This window comes from Leopardus geoffroyi, chromosome D2, assembly GCF_018350155.1.
Source record: "Leopardus geoffroyi isolate Oge1 chromosome D2, O.geoffroyi_Oge1_pat1.0, whole genome shotgun sequence".
In the NCBI taxonomy this organism is placed as follows: domain Eukaryota; kingdom Metazoa; phylum Chordata; class Mammalia; order Carnivora; family Felidae; genus Leopardus; species Leopardus geoffroyi.
This window is the reverse complement of record NC_059334.1, coordinates 20,597,829-20,613,683: the sequence shown is the minus strand read 5'-3', so window position 1 is coordinate 20,613,683 and position 15,855 is coordinate 20,597,829. Positions and strand designations below refer to the sequence as shown.

At 38.1% G+C, this 15,855-nt stretch overlaps 1 long non-coding RNA gene across 1 annotated transcript in view; it reads right to left on the bottom strand.

Moving 5' to 3' along the window:
• Positions 1–15,000, bottom strand: part of LOC123576537 — a 29,898-nt gene extending 14,898 nt beyond the window's left edge. The window contains exons 1-3 of the long non-coding RNA XR_006701475.1: positions 14,520–15,000; positions 14,174–14,283; positions 13,359–13,427 (exon numbers count right to left, since the gene is read on the bottom strand). This is a non-coding gene — a long non-coding RNA (uncharacterized LOC123576537). The remainder of the gene's footprint in view (positions 1–13,358; positions 13,428–14,173; positions 14,284–14,519) is intronic.
• Between the last annotated feature and the right edge of the window lie 855 nt (positions 15,001–15,855).

Here is a 15,855-nt window from a genome sequence, read left to right as displayed (position 1 = left end):
AAAGTGAGCATGTTTGGTCCCGGAAGAGTTTGGAGGATGTTGGGTTGCTCTTGAAGAAAAAGCAGGGCAAACATCCCACAGACATACAGTATGGAAACAGCAATCTAAGGAACACCTAAGGCACACAGTGGGAGCTTAGTCACTCATCTTGGAGCATCTTCCAGAGGCAGCATTCATGGAGAGGCCCCACCGGGTACAAAGGAACTGGCAGGTACCATTTCCATCGCTGCTCCACAGCATAAGCACAGGGTCACCTGTAGGAACCAGTGCAATGCCTACATTCACTACCTAACTTGTTTACACCAAGCCCTGCCCCCTGTGCTCTGGAAGAACTGCCCTTTCCAGTCACATTTACCTCAATCCCAGTGCAGCAGGCCCCCTACTCCAGAAGACTGGCCTGAATGCCTGCCAACACTATGTCTCCTTACCCAGAAGTTTTGTGAGGCCTCAGTTCCAGTGGCAGCAGGGACAGGTCTCATTTCACAAGCAGACCAGACAACACCTAGTTAAAATATGTCACATTCAGGTCAGGGACCAGACATTACCTACAGCAGGGAAAAAGAGCCTCTGCAGATGACTGGCCTGAAGGAGAAGGCAGCCATAACACAACAGCAGAGCCTATGCAGCACATAGTGGAGACATTCTCAGAAGTGCCAGGCCCTGAGGAAAGGGGGCACTACACTGCAGGACACTACAGGACCACTTCTTCATAAGTCATTACCCTCAAGAACAGGAGACATAGCAGACTTTCCTTACACATGGAAACGGATACAGAGACTGAGATAAAATGAAAAGACAGAGGAATTTGTACCAAATGAAAAACATGACAAGGCCATGGCAAAACAGGTTTAAGTAACATGCCTGATGAAGAATTTAAAGCAATGATCATAAGGATGCTCACTAGATTGGAGAAAAGAGTGGAGGACATGGGAGGACATGACTGAGTTATTAGCAGGTAACACAGAGATAAGAAATAACAGCAGAGATAAAGGGCTCAATGAATAAAATGAGAAACATGCTTAATAGAATGAACAGCAGGCTGGAAGAAACAGAGGGACAAGTTGATGACCTAGAAGACAGAGTAATGGAAAGTAATCCAACTGAACAGAAGACAGAAAAAAAGAATTATGTAAAATGAGAATAGACTTAGAGAATTCAATGACTCCATCAAACATAATAACATTCATATTACAGGAATCTCAGAAGAAGAAGAGAGAGAAAAGGGGGCAGAACATTTATTTAAAGAAATAATAGCTGAAAATTTCCCTAATCCGGGGGAGGAAACAGATATCCAGATCCAGGAGGCTACAACCTCCAACAAAAACAACAAAAACAGGTCCACACCAAGATATATTGTAATCATAATGGCAAAATATAGTGATAATATTAAAAGCAGCAAAACAAAATAAGACAATTGCATACAAAGGAAACCCCATAAGGCTATGAGAGGATTTTTCAGCAGAAACTTTCCAAGCCATAAAGGAATGGTATGATATATTCAAAGTGCTGAATGGGAAAGATCTGCAGCCAAGAATACTCTATCCAGCAAGGCTATCATTCAGAAAAGGAGAGATAAAGAGTTGCCAGACAAACAAAACCTAAAGGAGTTTGTTACCACTAAACCAACCCTGCAAGAAATATGAAAGGGGACTCTGAGTGGAAAGGAAAGACCAAAAGTGACAGTATGAAGGTAGGGAACATAAAAGCAGTAAAAATGAATATTTCTGTAAAAAATCAGTCGGAGAACTCACAAAAAAGGATGTAAAATAACACTGTATACATAAAGCATGGAGAGGAGTAAAGAATGGGTTTAAACTTTAAACGACCATCAATTTCTCACCAACTGTTATATGCAGAAGATGTTATATGCAAACCTAATGGTAACCACAAATCAAAAACCACAAATATGCAAAAAAATAGAGAAAGAAATGCAAATACATCACTAAAGAAAACCAACAAACCATGAGAGAGAAAGACAAGAAAGGATCAGAGAAAATCTTCAGAAATGACCACAAAACAATTAATAAATGGCAATAAATACAACCTTGCCTGCACCTGCCCTGAGCCAACAATTTTCTTTTTGCCCAGCATCCAATGAGGTGAACCACACACCCATGCAGACAGAGTGGACATGGCCAGAATGGTGGTGGCCAGCCTCAGACTGGGGTTGCTGCTTCTGGCACTGGTACAACACACATAGATTTATTCAAATCAAACAACTGTTGTAACACTTTCAAGTAACTGCTCCCAGCTAATGCCTGTCCACAGCAACTGGCAGTGCTCTGCAGTCCACAGCCAGTCTCTTCGTGATCTCATTCTTCCTTCTACATCTCTACTGCTAAGAGACTCAGGCCAAAAAAACATCTGTACCTCCCCATATTCTAAACCCAATCCAAATGGTGTCCAGATATCCAGTGTGATGATAAGGAAAAAACAGATCTTCATTGAATCTGCTAACTCCACATTTCAATAAATGTTGAGGATTCCAAATTTCATTGAAGAACATGTGAAGGGGTTGACTAGATGATGAATATCTACTAAATCTACTGGAATTTCATGTACAAGAAGACAACATCCAAGATTAGTTAAGAGGTGATTTCTTTAAATGTGGCTTAAGAAGTATGGACATACAAAATTCTACCTTGAAAATGAGAATAAATTTTATCTTACCTGTATCTAAAGGATAGGATATAAACAGATTCAGTTTTCATTTGGTTCATTAAATCTTTAAGACCATAACTCAGTTAGGTAATACAAAAAGCTTCCATGATTTTATTTATATGCACATTAGAAGGAACTTCCAGGTGTTATAGCAAATCCTCAATGCATTGTTTCAACATATTAATTTAATGCCTATTTACTCTAGATAAAGTTTTATATTATTAAGCTATTGTTCTTTCTTGGGAACTGAACTCTCTTCTCTGAGGCTTTGAATTTCACATTGCATTTGATTTTTTATATAGTAATTTACATGTGCCAGGGCAATGATGTGTTGGAATCCAAATTTTGCTTACATACTCATCACCTATTCCTATTCAACATAGTGCCAGATTCATTTAGCTAAACTGATTCCAAAGAGTAGAAGTACATTGACCTCAACTAATTTAAAAATGCTTTTTTAATTTTTGCTTATGTTGAATACTTTTTACAATTTAAAAAGTGATCTGTTTTGAAGATAAAATTGACAAATCTTAAAATTAAAAAGGCAAAATATGTGCAGCAGCCAAAATTGTAAATCAAGTATTTGTAAAGTGAAGACTGGAGGCTTACTCACATTAAATTCAGAAAAACTTTTATACTGTTTTTGCAAATACTTTTTTTTAAATTCTGAATTAGAATAACCACATTTGGAACACTTTCTGTTAGTCAATAATTTTAGGTAGTTAAAACTTGGTCTTAAGCCTAAAGTGGGCTTGATTCTGGAAAGTAACTCTTTTCACAACTGTCTCAGTGCACATAAAGCTTTTTATATAGATACTGTAAGGTCTTCTGTTCACGTGGTCACATATTGATGCTAAGATGCTCTAATATCTAATATGGCCACAGTAATCTTGATAACCAATGATAACCAATACTATTTTTTCCTATCTTTAGGAACCTACACCAGAACAACTATACCCAACAGATCCCAAGCTACTATTTGTGCCAATGAAAATTTCATTTTGTTTCCTACATGAATGCTGTATATCTATTTTGGATTGTATATTGTATTTCCATATTTCTGCTTTGATTCATCATACTTTCTCATGTTGTGAAATTGATTGTCATTGAACCAAAACTGTAATTAAAAAGAAATAGCTGAAAGAGGAAAAAAAATAGTAAATACATATCTATCAATAATTATCTCAAATGTTAATGGATGAAATGCTCCAACCAAAAGACATAGGTTGACAGAAAGGGTAAAAAACAAGACCTATCTATATGTTGCCTATGAGAGACACATTTTACACCTAAATCCACCTGCAAACCGAAAGTGAGGGGATAGACAAACATTGATCATGAAAATCAATGTAAAAAGAAAGCCAGGGTAGCAGTACTTATATCAGGAACAATAGACTTTAATTTTTTTTTTAACATTTATTTATTTTTGAGACAGAGAGAGACAGAGCATGAACGGGGGAGGGGCAGAGAGAGAGGGAGACTCAGAATCGGAAGCAGGCTCCAGGCTCTGGGCCATAGCCCAGAGCCTGACGCGGGGCTCGAACTCACGGACCGTAAGATCGTGACCTGAGCTGAAGTCGGACGCTCAACCGACTGAGCCACCCAGGCGCCCCGAGGAACAATAGACTTTAAAACAAAGACTATAACAAGAAACCAAGACTATATAATAATAAAGGGGACAATCTAACAAAAATATATGACAATTGTAAATATTAATGCATCCAATATGAAAGCACCCAAATACATAAAACAGTTAATAACAAACATAAAGGAAGTAATCAATAGTAATACAATAATAGTAGGGGACTTTAACACCCCATGTACATCAATAGATAAATTATCTACACAGAAAATCAACGAGGAAACAATTGGCTTTGAATGGCATGCTGGACCATATAGATTTAACAGATATATTCAGAACATTCCATCCTAAAACATCAGAGTACACATTTCTTTTCAAGTGTACATGGAACATTATCCAGAATAGATCACATATTAGGTCACAAAACAAGCCTCAACAAGTTCACAAAGATCAAAGTCATAGCTGGCATCTTTTCTGACCACAATACTATGAAAGTAGAAGTCAACCACAGGAAAAAATTTGGAGAAACCATAAATACGTGGAAGCTAAATAACATGCTACTAAGCAATGAATGAGTCAACCAAGAAATCAAAGAAGACATTAAAAAGTACATGGAAACAAACAAAAATGAAAATATAACAGTTCAAAATCTTTGAGATACAGCAAAAGTAGTTCTAAGAAGGAAGTTTATAGCAATACAGGCCTACATAAAGAAGCAAGAAAAATCTCAAAGCAACAACCTAAACTTACATATAAAGGAGCTAGAAAATGAAGAACAAACAAAATCCAAAAACAATATAAGGGAGGAAATAATAAAGATTAGAACAGAAATCAATGATATGGAAACCAAAGAAAAATATAACACATCAATGAAACCAGAGGCTAGTTCTTTGAAAAGATCAAGAAAATTGATAAGCCTCTACTTAGACTGAGAGAGAAAGAGAAAGAGAGAGAAAGGACTCAAATAAACAAATCACAAATAAAAGAGGAGAAATGACAACGAACACCAGAGAAATACAAACAACTGTAAGAGAATATTATGAAAAACTATATGCCAAGAAATTGGACACCCTAGAAGAAATGCATAAATACTTAGAAACATATAACCTGCCAATACTAAAGCAGGGAGAGATAGAAAATTTGAACAGGCTGATTACCAACAAGGAGATTGAATCAGTAATCAAAAACTCCCAACAAACAAAAGTCCGGGGCCAGATGGCTTCACAGGTGAACTCTACCAAACAGTTAAAGAATAGTTAATACCTGTTCTCCTCAAACTATTCTAAAAATAGAAGAAGGAAAACTTCAAAATTCACTCTAGGAGGTGAGTATCACCCTAATATCAAAACCAGATAGACACCAAAACAAAGAGAACTACAAGCCAATATCTCTCATGAACATAGATGCAAAAATCCTCAACAAAATACTAGCAAACCAAATCCAACAATATATTTTAAAAAAAAATCTTTCACCACGACCAAGGGAGATTTATTCCTGGGATCCAAGAGTAGTTCAATATTTGCAAATCAACCAATGTGATACATCACATCCATAAAAGAAAGGATAGGGGCACCTGGGTGGCTCAGTCAGTTAAACATCCGACTTCGGCCCAGGTCATGGTCTCATGGTTTGTGAGTTCAAGCCCCTCATCAGGCTTGGACAGGCAGCCTGGAACCTGCTTCGGATTCTGTCTCCCTCCCTCTGTGCCCCTCCCTAGCTCATGCTTGCTCTCTCTGTGTGTCAAAAATAAATAAACTTTAAAAAATATTTTAAAAAAAAGAAAGGATAAAAACCATATGATCATTTTAATAGATGCAGAAAAAGCATTTGACAAAGTACAACATCCATTCATGATAAAAACATACAACAAAGTAGATTTACAGGGAACATACCTCACCATCTATCAAAAACCTACAGCAAGCATTATGTTCAATGGGGGTGGGGGGGGGGAGTGAGAGTTCACCCTTAAGGTCAGGAACAAGATAAGGATGTCTTCTTTATCTTCCACCACTTTTATCGAACATTATACTGGAGGTCCTACCCAAAGCAGTCAGACAATTAATAAAAGTATTCAGTAAGGAAGAAGTAAAACTTTCACATTTGCAGATGACATGATACTATACATAGAAAACCCAAAATACTCCACCAAAAACCTATTGGAATGTATAAGTGAATTTGGTAAAATCACAGGATGCAAAATCAACGTACAGAAATCTGTTGCATTTCTGTACACCAGTAATGAAGCAGCAGAAATATAAATTAAGAAAAAAAATCCCATTTACCATTGCACCAAAAATAATAAGATACCTAGGAATAAACCTAACCAAAGAGGTGAAAGAATAGTACTCTGAAAACTAGAAAACATTGATGTAAGAAATTGAAGATGACACAAAGACATGGAAAGACATTACATGCTCATGGATTGGAAGAACAAATATGTTTAAAATGTCTATACTACCTAATGCTATATACACATTTAATGCAATCCCTATCAAAATACCAACAGCATTTTTGGGGCGCCTGGGTGGCTCAGTCGGTTAAGCATCCAATTTTGGCTCGGGTCATGATCTCACAGTTTATGAGTTTGAGCCCTGCATGGCACTCTGTGCTGACAGCTTGAAGCCTCAAGCCTGCTTCAGATTCTGTGTCTCCCTCTCTCTCTGCCCCTCCCCCTGCTCATGCTCTGTTTCTCTCTCTCTCAAAAATAAACATTAAAAAATTTTTTAAAATACCAACAGCATTTTTCACAGAGCTAGAACAAAGAATCCAAAATTTGTATGGAACCACAAAAGACTCCGAATATCCAAAGCAAGCTTGAAAAAGAAAAGAAAAGCTGGAGACCTCCCAATTCTAGACTTCAGGTTATATTACAAAGATGTAGTGAACAACACAGTATGGTACTGGCACAAAAATAGCCATATAGATCAACAGAACAGAATAGAAAACCAGGAAATAAACCCACAACTACATGGTCAAGTAATCTTCAACAAAGTAGAAAAGAATATCCAATGGGAAAAAGGCCGTCTCTTCAACAGTGTTGGGAAAACTGGAAAGTTAGATGAACAAGAATGAAACTGGACCACTTTCTTACACCATACACTAAAATAAATTCAAGATGGATAAAGACCTAAATGTGAGACCTAAAATCATTTTTAAAAATAGTAAAGAGCACAGTCAGTAATCTCTGACATCAGCAGTAGCAACTTCTTTCTAGACATGTCTCCTGAGGCAAAGAAAACAAAATCAAAACTAAATTATTAGGACTATATAAAAATAAAAATCTTCTACATAGAGAAGGAGACAATCAACAGAACTCAAGGGCAACCTACTGAATGGGAGAAAATATTTGCAAATGACATATCCAATAAAGGGTTAATATCCAAAATATGTAAAGAACTTAAACAACTCAACACCCCAAAACCAAATAATCCCATTGAAATGGGCATAAGCAGACATTTCTTCAAAAAAGACATACAGGGGGCACCTTGGTAGCTCAGTCGGTTAAGCGTCCAGCTTCAGCTCAGGTCATGATTTCACAGTTCACGAGTTCGAGCCCCACATCAGGCTCTGTGCTGACAGCTCAGAGCCTGGAGCCTGCTTCGAATTCTGTGTCTCCCTCTCTCTCTGCTCCTTCCCCGCTCATGTTCTATCTCTCTCTCTCCTTCAAAGATAAATAAAAACATTTAAAAAAAAAAGACACACAGATGTCTAACAGAAACATGAAAAGATGTTTATCATCAGTTAACATCAGGGAAATGCAAATCAAAACTACAATGAGGGGCGCCTGGGTGGCGCAGTCGGTTAAGCGTCCGACTTCAGCCAGGTCACGATCTCACGGTCCGTGAGTTCGAGCCCCGCGTCAGGCTCTGGGCAGATGGCTCAGAGCCTGGAGCCTGTTTCCAATTCTGTGTCTCCCTCTCTCTCTGCCCCTCCCCCGTTCAAGCTCTGTCTCTCTCTGTCCCAAAAATAAATAAACGTTGAAAAAAAAAAAAAAATTTAAAAAAACTACAATGAGATATCACCTCATATCAGAATGGCTAAAACCAACAATACAAGAAACAAGTGTTGGGAAGGAGACAGAGAAAAAGGAACCCTCGTATATGTTGGTGGGAATGCAAACTGGTGCAGCCACTGTGGAAAACAGAATGGAAGTGCCTCAGAAAGTTAAAACTAGAACTACTCTGTGATCCAGCAATCGCACTACTGGGTATTTACCCACATAATATAAAAACACTAATTCAAAGTGATACATTCATCCCTATGTTTATAGCAGCCTTATTTATAATAGGCAAGATATGGAAGTAGTCCAAGTATCCATCAATAAATTAATGGATAAGAAGATGGTGTGTGCGTGTGTGTGTGTGTGTGTGTGTGTGTGTGTGTGTGTGCAATGGAATATTATTCAGCCATAAAAGAGAATGAAATCTTGCCATTTGCAACAACATGGATGGAGCTAGAGAGTATAATGCTAAGTGAAATAAGTCAGTCAAAGACAAATTCCATATGATTTCACACACATGTGTAATTAAAGAAACAAAACAAACAAGCAAAGGAAAAAAAAGAATGAGAGGAAAAACAAGAAACACACTCTTAACTATAGTGAACAAACTGATGGTTACTAGAGGGGAGGTGGGTGGGAGGATAGGTGAGATACGTGATGAGGATTAAGGAGTGCACTTGTGATGAGCACCTGGTGATTATAATAAAAATTTTAATGAATGAAAGAATAGGTAGATAGGTAGATAGATAGATACATAGATAGATTAAGACTAAGAGGAAAGAGATAAAGCTTCCAATCTTGCTTTGCCACTAACAAGCTGTGTGATGTTGGGTTACTCACTTTTTTTTTTGGAACCTCAGTTTCCTTTTCTGTAAAATGAGGCTGGGGTATATTGCCTTTATTCTCTCTAGCCATGCTAAAATCTTACTTGTTGTATTATATCCCTTTCCTCACATTCCTGATGTTATCTCAGATGAAATAAATATTTTTAAGAAAATCAAGAATGTACCATTAATAGGATTTTATATCAAAAGTTATCTGCAAACAAATGACTTAATTAATTCTGCAACTTATTCATTCTTTCATTCATTCAACAAAATTGAATTTCAAAGTTGAGTACCTATTATGAACCAGATACTGTGGTATCCTATAAAGTCTTCCCATATAAAGTATAAAAGTCAAAAGGACATTTTACCTACCCTCAAGGATTTTATATTCTGGTGGTGGAGACAGGCACATGATTTTAATAAAAGGTAGAAGTAAATGATAGAGGGAAGCACAGCAAACTTTTGGGAGAGAAATGATATACCCTCTTAAGATGGGGAAGGCTTCCTAGAGGAGGAGACACATGACCTAAAGAATGAGTAGGAGGTTATTATTCTAGGTAGAGAAGAAAGACTGTCAAAGTATGGAAGAGTAGAAGTAGAAAGAATTTTGAGCTGGTAGTAGTAGCTAGAATGTAAAGCACAGAGTAAGGAACAATTGCATAAGAGGAGTAAGTAGTGGAAATTCTAAGGTACCTTTTAAAGGACCTTCATTTTGTCCCATAGATCAATGCTTTTCAAAGAAGCCAAGGATCCACATGTACCAGAATTACTCGAGACTTTTGTAAAAACCAAACAAACAAAATCTGAGTTTTGATTTTAAGCTAAATCTGCTGATTCAGAATCCCTTGGGATGAGGCCTGGGGATCTGTATATAAAAGAAATATTCCAGTATTTCAGATGCAACCTAAGGTTTGAGAATCATTTGTATTAGATATTTTTACATCCATTATTTTTACTTAATTTCCACCATGATATTATTAGTAATGGGAATTTGGGTTCCAAGAAAGATGCCATTCCCTAGGATAACTGATGAAAGCAAAATCAATATTATGAGCTGAATAAACATTGGGATCAATGAATAGATGACTATATCAGGAATAGAGAATAAAACTAGGACTTGGGTGCCAGAAGTATGTTCCAAATTGGGGATTTAATTTTTATAACAAGGCAGAATATCAAGGTGAATACTGAAGTATAAGATCAGACATAATAAACACTACAGTTTAAAACACTTTCTAAAATCTCAGTTTCTATCCTGTAAAATGGAAATAACATCTTTCAGAGGCACCTGGGTGGTTCAGTCGTTTAAGCCTCTGGCTTCAGCTCAGGTCATGATCTCGCTGTTCATGGGTTCGAGCATCACATAGGGCTTTCTGCTGTCAGTGCAGGGCCCTCTTCAGATCCTCTGTCCCCATCTCTCTCTGCCTCCCTCCCCCCAAAACAAATAAATATTAAAAAAAAAATAACATTCCCCACTGGAAGAACAAATATTGTTAAAATGGCAATACCATCCAAAGCAATCTACATATTCAATGCAATCTCTATCAAAATAACACCAGAAAACACCCCAAATAGCCAAAGCAATCTTGAAAAAGAAAAACAGGGGCGCCTGGGTGGCGCAGTCGGTTAAGCGTCCGACTTCAGCCAGGTCACAATCTTGCGGTCCGTGAGTTCGAGCCCCGCGTCGGGCTCTGGGCTGATGGCTCAGAGCCTGAAGCCTGTTTCCGATTCTGTGTCTCCCTCTCTCTCTGCCCCTCCCCTGTTCATGCTCTGTCTCTCTCTGTCCCAGAAATAAATGGACGTTGAAAAAAAGAATTTAAAAAAAAAAAAAAAAAAGAAAAACAAAGCTGGAGGCATCACAATCCTGTACTTATAAGATGTAATACTGGTACAAAAACAGACACTCAGATCAATGGAACAGAATATAGAACCCAGAAGTGGACCCACAAACATATCGCAACTAATCTTTGACAAAGTAGGAAAGAATATCCAATGGAATAAGGACAGTCTCTTCAGCAAATGATGCTGGGAAAACTGGACAACAGCATGCAGAAAAATGAACCTGGACCACTTTCTTACACCATACACAAAAATAAACTCAAAATGGATGAAAGACCTCAATACGAGACAGGAAGCCATCAAAATTCTCAAGGAGAAAGCAGGCAAAAACCTCTTTGATCTTGGCCGCAGCAACTTCTTACTCAACACGTCTCCAGAGGCAAGGGAAACAAAAGCAAAAATGAACTATTGGGACCTCATGAAAATAAAAAGCTTCTGCATAGTGAAGGAAACAATCAGCAAAACTAAAAGGCAACCGACAGAATGGGAGAAGATATTTGCAAATGACATACCAGATAAAGGGTTAGTATCTAAATCTATAAAGAACTTATCAAACTCAACACCCAGAAAGCAAATAATCCACTGAATAAATGGGCAAAAGACATGAAGAGATACTTCTCCAAAGAAGACATCCAGATGAGTAACAGACATGAAAAAATGCTCAACATCACTCATCATCAGGAAAATACAAATCAAAACCACAATGAGACACCACCTCACACCTGTCAGAATGGCTAACATTAACAACTCAGGCAACAACAGATGTTGGCAAGGATGCGGAGAAAGAGGATCTCTTTTGCACTGCTGGTGGGAATGCAAGCTGGTGCAGCCACTCTGGAAAACAGTATGGAGGAGGTTCCTCAAAAAATTAAAAATAGAACTACCCTACGACCCAGCAATTGTACTACTAGGTATTTATCCAAGGGACACAGGTGTGCTGTTTCGAAGGGGCACATGCACCCCAATGTTTATAGCAGTACTATCAACAATAGCCAAAGTATGGAAAGAGCCCAAATGTCCATCAACTGGTGAATGGTTGAAGATTTGGTTTATATATACAATGGAGTATTACTCAGGGTGAAGAAGAATGCAATCTTGCCATTTGCAACTATGTGGATGGAACTAGAAAGTATTATACTAAGCGAAATTAGTCAGAGAAAGACAAATATCATATGACTTCACTCATATAAGGAATTTAAGATACAAAACAGATGAACATAAGGGAAGGGAAGCAAAAATAATATAAAAATAGGGAGGGGGACAAAACATAAGAGACTCTTAAATATGGAGACAAAGGGTTGCTGGAAGGGTGGTGGGAAGTGGGGGGATGAGCTAAGTAGGAAAGGGGCATTAAGGAACCTATTCTTGAAATCATTGTTGCACTATATGCTAACTAACTTGGATGTAAATTTAAAAATTAATTAATTAATTAAAAAAATAAAGACAGAGCAGGCTGCAGGCTTGGAACATTCCAGCTACCTTACAAAGCAAAACTTCAGTTATACTGTTTAGTTTGCAATCAATTTATTTTTATGATTCCTTTCTAATGATGGCAAGTGATACAGGTTTTCCATGTGGGGTGGTCTTCAAATAAAGTTGTTTTAAGGGGAAAAAAACTCTTTCAAAGGACAATGTGGGGGTCTAAGATGCTACCCAACTTGCATGCTAATAGATTAGCCTGCTACAGTTTAATGGATGCTAGAAGACACAAAATCCCTGGTTCAGAGACAAAGAACAGTGTATGACTTATGGCAACAGCAGTAGCCACAGAGCCAGCATATCTGTGCTTAGTCTCCAAGGCCCATTTCCAAAAGGGAGCTGCAAAAAGAGGGTTCTTTACAAAAGGGGAACGCTGAGTTTAAGAAACCTGACAGAAGGGGCACCTGGGTGGCTCAGTTGGTTAAGTGTCCAACTTCAGCTCAGGTCATAATCTCACGGTTCATGGGTTCAAGCCCTGCGTTGGGTTCTGTGCTGACGGCTCAGAAGCTGATGGCTTCCGATTCTGTGTCTCTCTCTCTGCCCCTCCCCTCCTCACGCTCTGTCTCTCTCTCTCAAAAATAAAATAAGAACATTAAAAACATAAAATAAACAAATAAATAAAAGAAACCTGACAGAAGACATTATCTCTATCTCCCAAAACTATTTGCTGTACAAGCATCCTTCAAAAATTAGTCTGAAACAAATGGGAACCAGTGCCTGACTCACAAGATGTGCAGAAATGTAAGAGACTGACAGAGAACTGTCTCATTATGATATATATCTCACAGGCTGATATAATAATTAAATGGAGTAAAATATATAAATTACATAACAAGGTGTTTAGAACACAAAAATAGCTCAATAAAAGTAATTGCTATTATTACTGTTATAGAATTATCATTTTGGGTTTTGTTGCTGTTTAACATTACTCAAAGATTGTTTGTGGTTTACATATTAGCCTGCAACTTACCTTGACCAAGAGAATTGACCCAGAAGCCTGGAGTTGGGTGGGTCCTGAAGGTGGGACTAAATGGCATGACTGGGGAAAGAAAAGTTAAAAGGCAGAGTGGTCATTAGAGATATGGCCCTTGGGAACCTCAGTGGGGACCATATTGTCAGTCCTCTGCAATCTGTGGTAACAGTAAGTGATGAATTGGTAACTGTTGTCAGAGGCTTCAACCTCTGCTATTTTATTTCCTTCTCTACCCAAACAGAATCTGAAATTTCCTTACACAGCAAGCCTGTACCTGTAATGCCTTCCCTTCCCCTCTCTACCATCTGTTTTCTGGAAGGCAGCATATAATGGAAATAACCCAAGAAATCCTGGACTTAAATCCAATATTTGCAACTTACCAAAACTTTTTTTTAAAGTAGAAAACGGAATAAGTAACATTTAAATCTTTTGAATTTCCAGTGCCCAGAATAAGCTTACAGCAAAGTGATGAGTTTTTACATAGGACTTGAATTTCTTTGCGGTCCAGCCCCTACCCAGGGGATAGTTGACCTAGATCTGCCCTTCAAGATCTAGAATATAGGTTTTACTTCTCCTTTATCTTCCTAGGCTATTTGGAATTTGTAGTCTTTGTTGAGCTTCTTCACAGGATTTGATCTTTCACATTGAAATACCTAATGGTGCTTTCAAGTAGCTTAATACTCTGCTAATGGCCAAAACTTTCTATCTACCCTAGAAGCACAAATCCAGCTGCTTGGTTATGGGCTGGCCTATTTATAATTTAAAGACTATCCCAATGTATTATTTGTCACAATGTATTTCAGAACTTATACCTGGACATGTAAGTCATTTCCCAGGAGAAATGTTTCTTTCTTCTTGCTCCTCTTGATTCGTCATGAGATATTTGCTTGCTATCCATTTGCAAACAGTAGGGCCTGTGCCTCTGGAAGAGAATAACATTTAAAATGGCCACTAGGCTTGGAGACAGACAGTCTGGGTTCAGAACCCAGTTTTATGACTTTCTAGTTCTCTGGGAGGCAGCATCTAAGGAGATGAACTTACCTGCATCCAGATGGTTTTGAATCCTAGCTACTCACTAACTAGATGACTTCTGACTGACCACAAAAACTTTGTGAGTCTCACTTTTTCCATTTTTAAAATAAGAATGATAATACCTACCTGATGGAGCCTTCTGTGAGTAGCCAGTGAGATATCATGCTTACACAGTGCTCATCACATTATAGCAGCCACCTAACAAGTGTGACATCCACTCCAGCCATTCAAGGTCTCATCATCCTCTGAACTCAGAGCATGCGATGGCTCTGGCAGGAATGGAACACTTACATGCCTGTGGGCCCAGCACATAACTGAAGTCAATGAGTATAAGAAAAAGAACACTGCAATTTTCAGGATACAAAGCAGTTAAAAGTTGGCCTCAACATTGGGAAGAAAATAGTAAATGCTGAGGACTGTGGCAAACCAGGAAGTGTGTGTTTCATCTAACACACCTACCACTCCAGCCCATAGTTGCCCCATATTAACAGATCTGATTTTTCCTAAAAGAAGTCATATATTTGGATTTTTAGGTAAACGTTCTCAACTTTTAACTGTTGGCTCACTTAAACATACTCGGGGGCACCTGGGTGGCTCAGTCGGCTGAGTGTCCATCTTCAGCTCAGGTCATGATCTCATGGTTCTTGAGTTCAAGCCCCACATCAGGCCCTGTGCTGACAGCTCAGAGCCTGGAGCCTGCCTCAGATTCTGTCTGTCTGTCTCTCTCTCTCTCTCTCTCTCTCTGCCCCTCCATCACTCATTCTCTCTCTCTTTCTCTCCAAAATAAATAAACATTAAAATAATTAAAAAATAAATTTAAAAAACATACACAAACAACTTGGAACTAAAACAAAAAAAGCTTAGTCCAGACCACCAACTAGGAGACTCTATTTAACCACATTCACTCGATACCATTTAAGCCCAGAGCTTATATTACTCCTTGACTCTTTTTATTTTATTGTGTAATTTTTAGTGCTCAAGTTCTGTCTCCAATTATATTTTGTTAAGCTACTTGAGTAAGATATTTGAGAGCAGGGTTGGTGTCTTGCTCAGGAAATAGCCACAATTGGTAAACTCCCCTTTGGGTTATATGCTTTAATCCCTTGAAATGGCTTGCTTCCCTCCAGAAGAACTTATTGACTTCTTTGTGCCATGACACAGGAATACAACAGCTGGCTGCCTCTGGGAGGTTGAAAATAAACAGGTTCAGAAGCTCTGAGGACAGAAAATGGATATTGTAGGTGGAGAAACAGCCCAAAATAAATACAGCTGTTGAGGCAGAAAATTTTATTTACTTTGGCTCTTTTGAGGTCTATACTGGGGGAGGAAGAGTTGCAAATCCTGAGACTTTTCATATACTGATGACAGAGACCCCACTGAGGGACTGATCTCTAGTGCTAGGCACATTTATACTAATCATTCAGTGTATATTTGATGATTAACAGATTGACTAGATAGCTCA